The sequence below is a fragment of the Elgaria multicarinata genome, chromosome 6, assembly GCF_023053635.1.
Source record: "Elgaria multicarinata webbii isolate HBS135686 ecotype San Diego chromosome 6, rElgMul1.1.pri, whole genome shotgun sequence".
Classification (NCBI taxonomy): domain Eukaryota; kingdom Metazoa; phylum Chordata; class Lepidosauria; order Squamata; family Anguidae; genus Elgaria; species Elgaria multicarinata.
In genome coordinates, this window is record NC_086176.1 from 101,685,464 (window position 1) to 101,699,614 (window position 14,151).

Genomic DNA, 14,151 nt, shown 5'->3' on the forward strand with positions numbered 1-14,151 from the left:
TGAAGTGATGACAGCCATGCAATGACCAGGTCTATGAATGCTAATTCATAATTAAATCAACTTAGTCCAGATGGGAATGAAAGCTAAGAATAGGTTATGGGAGTCTTTGTTTTTTAGACTGGTCAGTACCATGGAGGAAAGTTTGGAAGTGTGTGACAAGTGCCTGGAATTATAGTGATTGGCAAGTTCTGAGTTTATTCTGCTTGGCATTCCTCATTGCACTATCTTCTTAGTCCAGGAACTCAGCCAAGCTCTTCAAAATGTCTCCCATCCTCTCTGGCAAAGTTTTGCAAACCAGGCGTTTGAAGATTTCAAAAGATGCCAAGGCATGATGACAGAGAAAAGGCCTGGCAGCAGGTGTTGACAATATTATCCTTATCTAGACTGCCTGTGGAGTTGTTTCCCACATAGTCTTGCAAATTGTCAGGCACCAGAAAGCTCTGGCCTTTATCACATCTGCTCGAATGAGCATAGCATCTCGCATTCATCACATGCCTAACGGTGAGTTTAGGTGCAAATACAGCTGGGGAGCTTGCACATTTTTTGCTTGTGGAAGATCCTTTTACTGTGGATAGATCACAGCTGGAAGAGTGACACCTTGCTACACTTCCCCCTATGTTTTGTTTTTTGCTCTGTTGCTTGATAAAGTGACCGTGAGGAAGAAGATCAGAGTTGAAGTGAACCATATGCCTACCTAGCCTCACTCATTGCATGGAAGCAAAATGGTCCACATACTAAGCACTCCTCCACCTGCCACGTACACAGTTTGTTCCCTAGCAAAGAGTACGTATGTTACAAACAGTGCTTTTGGGGCTGTTTCTTAGCATGATGTATAAAAATGCTATAGGGGAAAGTACTAGCTCAGTAACTGAGATTACAATTAGATAATGCATCTGAAATGCTTTGAACACTTGAAAGTGCTATACAAATGTTAAGTATTACTGTTCCCAAACTGGGCCAGAGCTTGCTAGTGGGCTGTGAGAGAATTGGTAGTGTGTCATAAGAAATTTAAAAGGCTCCCGTGAGCCCAAAGTTCTTACTCCCTAGTGATGCCCATTTGCTGTGTGTAGGTTTCACTGCTCTAGCTGTGCCTCTTTTCAATCTGCCCCTGCTGGGCATGGTTAACACCATTTATCTGCATCAGGGTGATTTTGGATCTTAACTGTTTAATTTACCTTAGAGGAAGCAAACCCAGAATATCAACGCTTACAGAGAAACAGAAATGGCCTTCTGTAAAGGTGGGTGTTTTTTTGCTCTTAACATACTCTAAATCAGGGGTGACAAACCTTTTTCATTCTGAGGGCTGGATTCCATTGTGATGAAGCTTAGGAAGGGGCTGAATTCCAGCGGTGGGTGGGACAGAGAAACCAGTCCCTCCAAATTTCATTACTAATTTATAGTAGAAAAAAATAGCTATTCAGAAATGAGCATTGTAATGTTGTATAATGCTTTGTATGAATTGTGAACTGCCCAGAGAGCTTCAGTTATGGGACAGTATTGAAATCATCATCATCACAACAATAATGAGAGGCCTCTGCATGTCTACTCAGAAGTAAACATGAGCAGCATGTCTATTCTGAAATGAGAAGAAATGAGCCTCTGAATGTTTGGTGGGCTATGGAGAGCCCAATCCTGGTGGGAAATAAGGTTTGCACTCCCTGCATGCATTGTTTCCTGGGAGAATTGCTTGGATTAGAGCAATGACAGCGGCCATGTGGGGAGGCACAAAGAGTTGAAGCTGGCTGGATGTTGCCCACCCCTGTTCTAAATGAAGCCATAGAATTTCAACATAGGGGAAACAGCCTAAAACATATTTAGGAAAAGCGATGCTTCAAAGCACACACTGGAGAAGTTGAGTGTGGTCATTGTGTGACCAGAATGCTGGACTAGATAGACCCTTGGTTTGATCCAGTATGGCTTTACATATGGTCTTATATTCTAATTCATTCAAAAGGGAGTTTCAGAGTCGTGGGGCCACCACTGAGAAGGGCTGTGTCTGCTGGCTGCCAAGCTAATCAATCTTACAAGTGGGCATATGAGCAGGGCCTCAAAAGCTGCTGTTAATGTATGGACAAAGCCATATGTTTGAAGGTAGTCCTTTAGGTCATCTAGTCCCAAGCTATTTAGGACTGTTAAGAGTAACACCAGCACTTTAAATTGGCCCTGGATGTGCAATGGTAGTCAGTGGAATTGCTGCAAAATTGGTGTCAGAAGCATTGCAGCTTGGTGGTACCTGAAGCTAGGTCTAATTGCTCCAGATAAAGCTGAAGCTGGCTTAGTAGTATAAGATGGGAAAATGCACTCCTGGCCACTGATGCCACTTGTCCCTCCCCAGATAGCAATGTGTCCAAGAGCACCCCTGAGCTATTAACTTGGCTCTTGAAAGGGAATGCAGTCCCATTCAGGACAGGTTTCAGATCTCCCGAATGGCTGACTTCTCCAGCCAACAGTGCTTTAATTTCATCTGGATTAAATTTCAGCTTGTTCACCCTTAACTATCCCAATACTGCCTCTAGACACCTATTCAAAGTTCCACAGTCCCCTTGGGATTCAGTTGAAGAGAAGAGAAGCAAAGTTCTGTGTCATCTGCATTTTGGTGACATTGAAGCTCAAGTTTCTGGATGACTTCTCTCAGTGGCTTCATAAACAAATTAAGGAACATCAGAAACAGGGTGGAATGGAAAACTAAGGCCGTAGCTAGACCTAAGGTTTATCCCAGGATCATCCCGGGTTCGTCCCTGCCTGAGTGCTGGATGCCCTGTGTGGCACTTAGATGAATAGGTTTGAGCCCAGGACAATCCTGGGATACACCTTAGGTCTAGCTATGGCCTAAGACACCCCCAAACCATAGTGTGGATCAGAACCCCCTAGCACTACCTTCTGAGATTGTCCATTCAGGAAGAACGGGAGCCACTGAAACAGTGCACTTCCCAAGCCTAGCTCAGTCACCCAGGATGTGATACCGTGCTTGATGGTATCAAAAGCTGCTGAGAGGTCCAGTAAGACCAGTAGGATTGCACTTCCACCGTCCCCACTACAAATCATCCATAGGGGTGACCAAGGTTGCTTCATCCTGAAAGCAGGCCAGAATCCATATTGGAATGGATCGAAATAGTTTCTTCCAAAACCATTTGGAATGGAGAAGCCATGATGCTCTCCAATTACCTAAAAAGGGAAGGATAGAAACTGGAAGTAGTTGTCCAGGTTCACAAAGCCTTAGCTTTCTTAAAGGCAGTGGAGGGCACATCCTTGCTCAAGGAGGCATTCATGACCTCTAAAGACCAAGTCCTTAAACTCACCCTTGCAGTCTTTAATAACCGTGATGGGCAAGGATCCAGACAAGAGGTGGTTGCTCTCAGACTTCCAAGTAGCTGTTGTCCTTTTCTTCAAGTTCCACAAGCTAAATATATGCATTACAAGAGGTGATGTTTTAGCTACATCCATCTTTGACTGTGTTATAACTAAGGCATCCCTATGAGGGAAGGTTACATCAACTGGGATTGTTTAACTTGGAAAAAAGGAGGCTAAGGGGGACATGGTAGAGGTGTACAAAATTATGCATGGTGTGGAGAATGTGGAAAGGGAGATATTTTTCTCTCTCAAAATACTAGAACCTGGGGTCATCCCATGAAGCTGATTGGTGGGAGATCCAGGACAAATAAGAGGAAGTACTTCTTCACACAGTGCAGAGTTAAATTATGGAACTCACTACCACAAGATGTAGTGATGGCCACCAATTTGGATGGCTTTAAAAGGGGATTGGATAAATTCCTGGAGGCGAACGCTATCGGTGGCTACTAGCCCTGATGGTTGTGTGCTATCTCCAGTATTCAAGGCAGTAAGCCTGTGTGCACCAGTTGCTGGGGAACATGGGTAGGAAGGTGCTGTTGCTCCATGTCCTGCTTTGTTGGTCCTTGGCTGACAGCTGGTTGGCCACTGTGTGAACAGAGTGCTGGACTAGATGGACCCTTGGTCTGATCCAGCAGGGCTCTTCTTATGTTGTTGTGAATACGAGTGATTTTATCCACAAAAATGGAAGGCAAATTTGATCACCGTGTGTTTTCAAGGTCACCACCATCTAATTCCTTGGATTTCTATAAAGACCTTTTCTCACCCAAAACAGCTCTGCTGGCCAGCATTGTGTGGATGCAGTGGTGGTGATGGAATATATTCCCTTCACCATTGCCAACTCAGAAGATGGCTTCTCACCTGTGTTTGGCTATGCACACAGCAACTCTGTATTTTTTAAAATAATAATACTTAGCATTTCTATGTTCCTCTCTTTGTGTGAATACTGTACAGCAGCCTGGTTTTTTTAATCAAAAGTCTCAATCTGAAATATCTTGTAAATGAGAAATGAGCCATTTGACTAAATTTGTAACAGGATGACACTCAGTTAACTGATGATGAGTGGCTAAAGTATTGAGAGTTGATTGCAGGGTCAAATGCCTGATCAAATATGAATCTATTGGTTCGGTAGCCTTGAGTTACAATTTCTCAGCCTCAGTTAGTCATCTCAAATAATGACCTAATTTATGGGGATCTCGTAACAATTGTTCAGAGAGGAAACTGTTGTCTCTCGTGCTAAGCCTTAAGGATAGGAGTGGATTACATTTTTTTATACTCTGCCCAAACTGGGTTTTGGGGATTATTATGCATGCTGCATAAGTTTGCAGCGTTGGAGGTTTAGTGCTTGATTAACATTCAACATTTCTCCCCCTCCTGTAGACACCTGCTCACTGAATAGATTAAGGCTTGAAAACCCACTCTAATGTAGGTCACTGAATAACAGATTGTGCACCTTTCTCGGGAGGTTAGAACTCAAGGAGGGGAGGTCTGCAGATGCAATAATGCTCCATTTCCCACAGGAGGTGACCTAAAAGTATGCATCGTTCCTTATTGTTACCTTATACTTGCACCTTCTTTCCATGGAATTCTACAGCGAGGATGAAATAACATTCCATCAACCTCAGAGATGTGATGGGATCCCATCCATTTATCTCCCATGGTTCTGGGAGATGTTTTTTGTACTCTCCAAGTACAAAAGACATCTCCACTCTCCTCCACTTTCCCTCCCACAGGCAGCAAGAGTGGCTCCAAGCACCAGATATCTGGTGTTGCCTTCTCTAGTGAGGGGAAGCCAGCCCAAAGCACCAAGGAGATGCTGTAAGTAATTGTTCCATTCTTTGGCCAACTTGAACATTTGCATTGTAATGCTGGTTTTGAATGGATGAAGAAGGTATTTTTTCAGGGACCAGAAGGAGTCTTTTAGTTGTTTTTGCTAGTACTAATTCTCTGAGCATGGATCTTCATGTAGCCAAACTGGCATCATCTAGGCGCAACAGGGAGGTATCAACAGGCTTGGGGAAACCTTTAGGGGAAAAGAAAAACTCTCTAAAGAGGTGCACACGCATGCACGCATGCACACAGAAACACAAAAGCCCAGTGAAAATTGAGCATGCAGGCCGTTTGCCTCCTGCATCATCTTCTTTCCCAAACTCCGCATATTATCTTACTCAAAGAATTCATCTGGAAGTTCAGCCACACCTAGGCTGGGGGTCAATCTCCATGGCAAAAGCTTATCATGGAGTAGAGTATCCTTGAAGAGGGTATGGCTGGCGGGAATCCTGAACATGAGCACTCCACACTGCAATATTTTGTTGCAGGTTACACTTGTAGCTATTAACTGTAAGAATCTGTTATTAGAGGAGATGAGATAAATATGCTGAGTGGACAACTATATGGGGATGCCTATAGTCCCAACACCTGGAGGGTACCAGGTTAGGAAAGGCTTGTATAAGCCAAAAACTTTTTTTTTTTATAGATGGAAAAGCAAAACAATATATTAAGTAGTATTGGAAAGGTAATATTAGGGAGGCCAGGCAGATCTCACATGGAAACAAGTTCTACGATGAGGAGACACCCACAGAGAAGGCAATTGTCCTATGTTTTACCAATCTCACCTAATAGAGGTTAGGACCAAAAGAAGAGTCTGTGCTATAGATTTAAATGCACAGGGAGGGAGGAAAATAGGAGCTGTTTTCTATAATATGTACTCTAGCCTAGAGACTGGCATTTGCCTGTGGGCTACTTTTAGTTGACAGCAAGGGAACTGGTGCAACAGATGGCTATCTGTGTGTTCTGTGTCAATATTAGTATCTAGCAAGAAAACCCACATCCTAAGAAGCTCAATTTTCATCTAAAGAAAAGACGTTTTGAATCCTTATGGGGGGTGGGGGTGGAGAAAAATGTGAAAATATTAGTCAGTGCTTGGTGGTATCTCAGACATCCATGAAAGCTCTCCTCGTGCTTAGGAGTGAAATGATGTACTTAGCGTGAGGGTTTTTAACATTATAGTATAAAAGGCACGTTATAAGTAGGTCACAATCTGCTGCATGGTTAAGTGAAATAACACAGGAGCAAATCAGTAGGGAAAAGGGCTAACTTTTGTTTTTTTAAAAATGTGATAAATCTTTTTGTGAGCCTTTAGTCATAGATGGATTGTACCAGCATAAAAAATTCAGGAGACTAAGCACTTAGTGGAGGATGGCTTTGTTGGCAATGCCGGCTTACGTCAGTGCAAAATAGTTGCATGGACATTAACAATGGATTCTTCATGAGGCGCAGGAGATGCGAGATCTACATAACTTCAGTTACTTATTATGAAAATGAAAACAGTGAGAAAATGAGCCTCCAAGCCACAACTCTTGGGGGGGGCGGCGGAAATATGTCTTGAGGAGGAGATCTCGCTGCTAAAGCTGACTTTTTGAAAAGGAACAGAACAGGAACATAAATTATTATATTTATTTGTATCCCGCCTTTTGCCCAATACTGGGCGTCGAGGCAGCCTTACAAAATTTAAAACATATACATTTTAAACCTAGGAAAAGAAATGTACAAAAATAAATTTTTTTTTTACAATATTAAAACATAAACTTTACAAGTCCTTAACATAGATGGAGGACCAGATTATTCTCCAAAGGCCTGCTGGAACAAACAAGTTTTTGCCTGCTTCCGAAAGCTCATCAAGGAGGGAGCCAGTCTAGCTTCCCCAGGAAGAGAGTTCCAAAGCACTGGAGCAGCCACCGAGAAGGCCCTCTCCCATGTTCACACCAAGCGCACCTGTGAAGATGGTAGGACTGAAAGAAGGACCTCTCCAGAAGATCTCAAAGCATGGGCAGGCTCATAAGGGAGAATATGGTCTTTCAAATAACCTGGACCTGAGCCATATAGGGCTTTATAGGTCATAACCAGCACTTTGAGTTGTGCCCGGAAACAGACTGGAAGCCAGTGGAGCTGTATATATGAGCTGGTGTGGTGTAGTGGATAGATTGATGGGCTTATAGTTTGGGGAAACCTGGATGTAAATCCTGTCATTGAGTGACAGTTGGCCGGTCACTCTCTCTCGTCCCCAGCCTACCTCACAGGCTTATTGTGAGATGAAAGTTGGATAACCTCCATTTACGCAGCCCTTCAGGTTCTTGGAGGAAAAGCAAAAAACAAACAAACCAGTATGCATTGGCCAGTGCATGATATATGTTTAATCCTCTTTAATATGAAATTAGTCATTGCTATTCTGCTTTCTCTACTCCAAATGATGTACAAACCCAGACAGACATGGACATTTATTAGAACTGGCAGATGAATAATGTCTGAGAGCTATTGAAAATGAAGATAAAGCAAGCCAAGGTGTCAACCGATTTCCCGGATTGGAGGGTAGAAAGAGATTTTTGTCTTTCATAACTGATTGTTTTAACATTTCTTATGATCAGGACTGACTCCAAGAGTATCCCTCAGGCATAGGGACCATACAGGTGAGCTTACCTGCTCAGCCTGCCACTTGCCCCTAGACTACCAGGCAATAACTTCAGAGTCTTTTCCTTGCTGGATTCCTTTATTACTAAAACCTCCTAGAACAGTGACACTCCAAAACCCTGCTGCAAGGCCCACACCACCAAGTGGCTGAAACAGAGGCCCCGCCCAGGCCTTCCATGAGGTCCTGGAGACTAGCAGCTACAGGCCTCTTAAAGGTATATACATCCACATATCACATCCCCCCTTCTCCATAAAAACAATAACTTTTGTTCAATTAAATCTTAACTCGTCAATCTCAGCTCTTCACCACTATCCCATAACATAGTCCTTAAACTTTGCTGGTAGTCTCACTTCTCGCCCACTCCGTGTCCGTTCGATTCCATCTTATTATTATTATTATTATTATTATTATTATTATTATTTATTTATTTATATAGCACCATCAATGTACATGGTGCTGTACAGATTACACAGTAAATAGCAAGACCCTGCCGCATAGGCTTACAATCTAATAAAGTTGTAGTAAACAGCAAGGAGGGAAAGAGAATGCAAACAGTCACAGGGAAGTGTAAACAGGCACCATCTGACGAAAGTTACATCAATAGCTCCCTGGAGTTGGTTCTCTTTTTCACCACTGCAGCCTGCTTGTTCATCTTCCTCTTGCTCTGGCCCAGAAAATGGTGGTCATAAGGAGGAGCAGTAGGTGGCACTGCCTCCTTGCTCATTGGCAAGCAAATGGAAGCAATGATGAGAAGCAGTAGCAGCAGATAACAATAGTGGTGAGAAGGCAGGCTCTCTGAGGGAGGGGAGCAATTAAGGGTGTCTTGTCAAAGAGTCCTCAAAAACGTGGAGCTGGAATTGCTTATAATTCTGTCTCATGATTGTCTCTCATTTTTTTTATTCTTAGTGTGCTTCCAGTTCCATCTCACTTAGAAGCCATTTTATGAGGAGCAGGGCCTTTTCTATGGAGACCCCAGGACTTTGGAATGCCCTCCCCTGAGAGGTTCGCATGGCCCCATCCCTGCTATCCTTTCAAAGACAGCTCAAGACTTCCTTTCGAAAGAGCCTTTGAAATGCACTAACCTTCCTGCAATTGTTTTTTATATTGATAATTCTTTCTTTGTTTTGACTGGACAATAGATTTTAAACATCTTTGTATGGTACTTAGGATTTTTTAAACTAAAAGTGGTATAGAATGTTAATTAATTAATTACTGTACCTAAAACCTTTTGAACCCTTGTAGGTGTTGGTGGTATTTGACACATGTCAGAACATTATGACTCTTGCCTGGTTTTGCTGCATTGAATTCAGTAACAGCTGGCAGGTTGGTTGTCCAGGTAGTTGTGTTCTAGTGGTTTAGCCAATTTTTAGGCATGAGTACAGGTGTGTGTGTGTATTTTAAAACCATTTTACCCCAAAAGCCAAATTCTACAACACAAAATATAGCATGCAAGTTTTGCATATCTTTATTTCTTGATATAGTTGAGCTTGTTTCTGCTTGCTCTGGGCAGGGAACTATGCCAAATGTTGAAACCCTGACATTTAAAATCCTGCTCATCATTCTTTACCCTGGGCCAAGATTTGTTGTGGAACTTCCCAAACAAGTAGAAGCGCATGTATTAGGGGATCATGGGGACTAGGAACATGTCCTCTCCCAGCCTCCCTGTTTATTAAATGCAAACTGAGACTCTCAAAATGCTGACTCCTACAACTCACCATTTGTAAATCACTATTAACCAAGCACTGTAATATATAATTTTTCCATCATCAGATGTTTTAAGTGTGGTGCAATATTGCTACATCTTGACGGCTTTGTGTCACGGCAAAAACATTTAGATCACATTCTGACATTTGAATAAATGGGGTGCAATTATCAAAGAGAGATGTCGATAAAGATCTACGTGGTGGAAGCACAGGGAGTTCTGCTAACTAGGAATTATGGACATTATAAAATATGTTGCAACTTAGATACTAATTGATTTTAATGCAACATGACATGAGCCTTGCCAGGTTTTTCTCTTCCGATGCAATGGAATTGTGAACAACTTGTCTAGATACTGGGAGTTGCACTAAATGCATCCAGAGATTTTATTAGGTAGGGAAATGGGGGAAATGGAAGATTTAAGAGCAGTGTCATAGTTTACATTTTGTAGGTCAGTTTCTTTTCTTTTTTCTTTTTGGAGTCTGCCAGGACTTCAACTGATTGATGTGATTCGTCAGTCCTTTGAATTTTTCATGCTTCCTGCGATACACCTGTGCTTCCTCTCAGGGAGAAGTAACATCTTCAAACCAGAACCCCTCCATACATTGCTTGCTAATGCTTGATCTACATCAGCTACAATTCGTTCGAGGTTTTTAGGGCTCTTCTTTTTTCTTTCTTTTTTACTAGCTCATTTCTTTTCAAAATGATGACCCTGAAAAGATATTTGTGTGTTTCTGTTTTGCTACTTTACAAATTATACCACATGCTTTTTTTAATGTGTAAAGCTTTCCTCCATTTGTATTTTATTTAGCTCATGATATTTGTTGCATAAAATGTATGTTGCAGGAAAAGGAGTATAAAAAGCAGGAGGACATTCTGAATGCATACAAATTCATTCTCTGGAAAGTGTAAGGCAGCTTTCCCCAATCTGATGCCTTCCAGATGTGTTGAACTGCAACTCCCATAATCCCCAACCAACCCATCTGCCATATTTTATAAATTGCCATGCATATTGATAGCTTAATATACAGTAATAATAGAAATAATGTAATTTATTTTCATACGTTTGTGCACTGCCCTGAATAGGTACACACACATTCCAAAAGGTAGACTGTAAATATTTAAGATAAATAAATAATAAATATGATCTTTCCCTAATTAATTATAGGACAGAGTGAATGGAATAATAAAATCATAGAATTATAGAGTTAGTCGGGACATTCGAAGTCATTTAGTGCAACTTCCTGCTCAAACCAGTAGAGTGTCAGACTGGGAGTCGGGAGATCCGGGTTCTAGTCCCCACACAGCCATGGAAACCCACTGGGTGACTTTGGGCCAGTCACAGACTCTCAGCCCAACCCACCTCACAGGGTTGTTGTTGTGAGGATAAAGTGGAGAGGAGGAGAAGGATTATGTACACCGCCTTGGGTTCCTTGGAGGAAAAAAGGCGGGATATAAATGCAATAACAAATAACAAAAAATCTCTGGACAAATGGCTGCCCAGTCTCTGTTCGAATGGCAAGGAATTGTTTTCAGGCTCACGAAACATTACAGTATGGGGACATCCAACAAAATCAATTGTCAGTAGGTTAAGGATACATCGAATAAAGCACTCCTGAACGCAACGCAGAACGAATTTGTGGAATTAAATGCTACAAGATGTGGCGATAGACACTAGCATTGTGGTGATTTTTTTTTTTTTAAAAAAGAATTAGACAAATTCATGGTGATTTGGTTATTAACAATAATAATTAGAAATGACACCTCTGTGATCTGGGGCGATAATGGTGCCTATGGCTTTAAAGGTCAATTAAGTGACTTAAATTGGGCCTGGAAACTCACCAGCAACCAATGCAACTGGTACAATCTAGGTGTCCTATGATCCAACTTCCTAGCCAGTAGCTTCAGTTTGCACCAGCTGAAATTTCTACTTGCTGGGTGTGGATTAAAGGTCAAGAATCCATAAAATATGAAATGGATATATAAGCTGCCCTGGGAATTGGTCTGAATTTGTTATTTAGCATATATAAATATGCTAAATAAGTAAAAATAGCTCTATTTGATCATCAGTGCATGGCAACTCCAGACATCAACAGATGATATGGAGAAAAACTGCCTGAACTATACTAGGTCTGAAGGGAAAATGTGTTTGTGGTTCAAAACCTTGCAAAAACCTCTCTTCAAGCTGGAATTGATCCAACATGAAGACATGGGGACAATCCACCAATGTCCAATCGAAATCAACAATATTTAAGTTAGTCACAGCTAAGTCCCAGTCTATTGCTTTTGATAAGATTTGGTGATATCATCACTCACAGTTGCTGGTTTGCGCTACTAATCTTTCGCTATTCTGTGGCTCTAAATCACATGAGAATAGTACCATTTATTAACTGCAAATACAAAAGAATGTTGATTTCTCAAAACCTTTGCTTTGTAAGTATGTGCGTGTCTGTATGTGCATGTTCATCTAATCTCTTCTGGCAAGTGTAATGCAATATTGATAAAGCATGCTGACAATCTGACTTGCCAGCCTAGGTTATTTGTGTATTAAAAACCTGCTTGTTATGTCAGGAGAGAGATTACTTATAAACGCAGCCTGTGCCTTTAAAAGCACCTGCTATTTATTACAAAGAACACATGCATCAAACTGCAGTGCCAGTTCTGTGAATGAACAGCTTTTCCCCACAGCCTTATTTATGTGCCTGTTACAGCAGCATAACGGAGAATGCCACGCAATCACTGTGAGCTAAAATACCCCGGTATCTCTCAAATAACATCCAACTACTCCCATGTGCTCCTGTTGCCTTATGTGTCATGATGCAGAGTAGGTGTACAACACATTGTTGGTCCCTAAGGCTGCATCTGGGGCATGGTATTGGGGGGTGGGGGGAGGGCAGGGAATGCCAGTGGCATTAACTGGAGGAGCCCAGCCAATGTTTTGACTGGGGACCTGATGGTGTCAGGGGCCTGGCCCCCTCCCCTGAGGTCACAGGTGGGGCCCCAACCTCTTTTGGGAAGGGGGGATCCAGGGGGCAGTCTGGCTCCCAGATGCAAAAATGTTCCCCATCCCTGATCTAGAGGCTGGGATTACTAAGGGCCAGGTAATCCATCCTCTTGGTGTCCCAGAGAGGACCTCTTTATTTTATCCAGTATAAGTGAAATGGAGGCCGTTCATTCCTGTGGCAAAATGTAAAATGCTGTTCATGATGAAAGAAAAGAAGAGGGGTGGCCTTGGGGAAAGGAACGGGACTTTGCATCTTTCCACCCACATGTTCAAGCCTGATGGAACCATTTCTTTGAGAGAATTCATATCCAACATTAGCGTTTCCCATCTCTTTTGGGGTGTGTGTGAAAAAGACTCCCAACACTAGTGTCCTTGAATGAAAGACATTTCATAGTCCAAGCCACTTCTCATAAGCCTATTTGCTTCTCTTGTTTTTCTTTTCTTTTTCTGTACAGCTTTCCTGTAGAACGTAACAAGACTCTTGCTGGATCAGACCGAAAGCCTAGCTAGTTCAGCATCCTGCTTCCCACAATGAACAACCAGATGCCTTTTGGAATTCCACAATCAGGATATGAGCACACTAGCAACCTCTGCTTACTTTCCCCGGCAGCTGGTATTCAGAGGCCTGCTACTGGAGGGAATATATCCATCATGACTTAATAGCCAGTCATAGGTTTGCTCTCCATGAATTTGTTTAGTCACCTAATTTGGCGGCCATTGCCACATCTTGAGGGAAGCGAATTCCGTAATTGAACTATGCGCTGTGTGAAGAAGTCCTTCCTTATGTCTGTCCTGAATCTCCCAACCCTCAGTTTCATGGGGTGACCCCGGTTCTAGTATTATTATTCATTCCAGAGTGGCCTCTGAATACAGGAAATTTGATGATTAAATATATAAGAGTGATGAATCCAGAGCTTGCTGTTTGGCAATTCAAATTTTTGAGGCAAATTAATAATTGATCAGCCATAGTGAAGACCTACTTCCAGGAAAAATATTCCAGAACCATATATCTTAACTTCAAGAGTTTCAGATCTTAAAGATGGTAGCTTGGTAGGTCTCACTGTGTTTGCCCCAGATATATCTCAGCCTTCCGTGATTCATTATCGTTTAGACTAAGTGATCCTTAATGGTTACTCACATTGGTGCTCCATCATAAATGGGCTAGTGTCAAGGGAACTGTAAATCTTGGTAGGTTCTGAAAGATGTCTGTAAAGACAGAGACGGAGAACACTTCATTATTCTAGGGGGATGAATGTGCTTATATCTCTGAGAGCAGGTGTGGGGAAACTGGTGTCTCTCCTGATGTTGTTGGACTTTCACACCAGCCACAGCCCAGCTGATGACCAATGATCAAGGATCATGGCAGTTCCAATCCAGCAAAATCTAGAAATCCTCCCAATGAGGAGCCCCAAGCCTCCAGGCCAAATTTGGTCCCATGGGCTGCCTCATCTGTCCCATGTAGGCCTCAGGTGAGGCTCCTCCCCAAAGCCCTGTTCCCTCAGTAAAGGGTCAGGGGGAAGGAGGAGGATGTAACTGTGGATTAAAGGAACAATTGGGGGAGGGGAGCAGGGAGCAGGGAGCAACGCTGGCGGGTGCAAACCGTATTGTGGGGAGCTTTAAGTTTATTCGG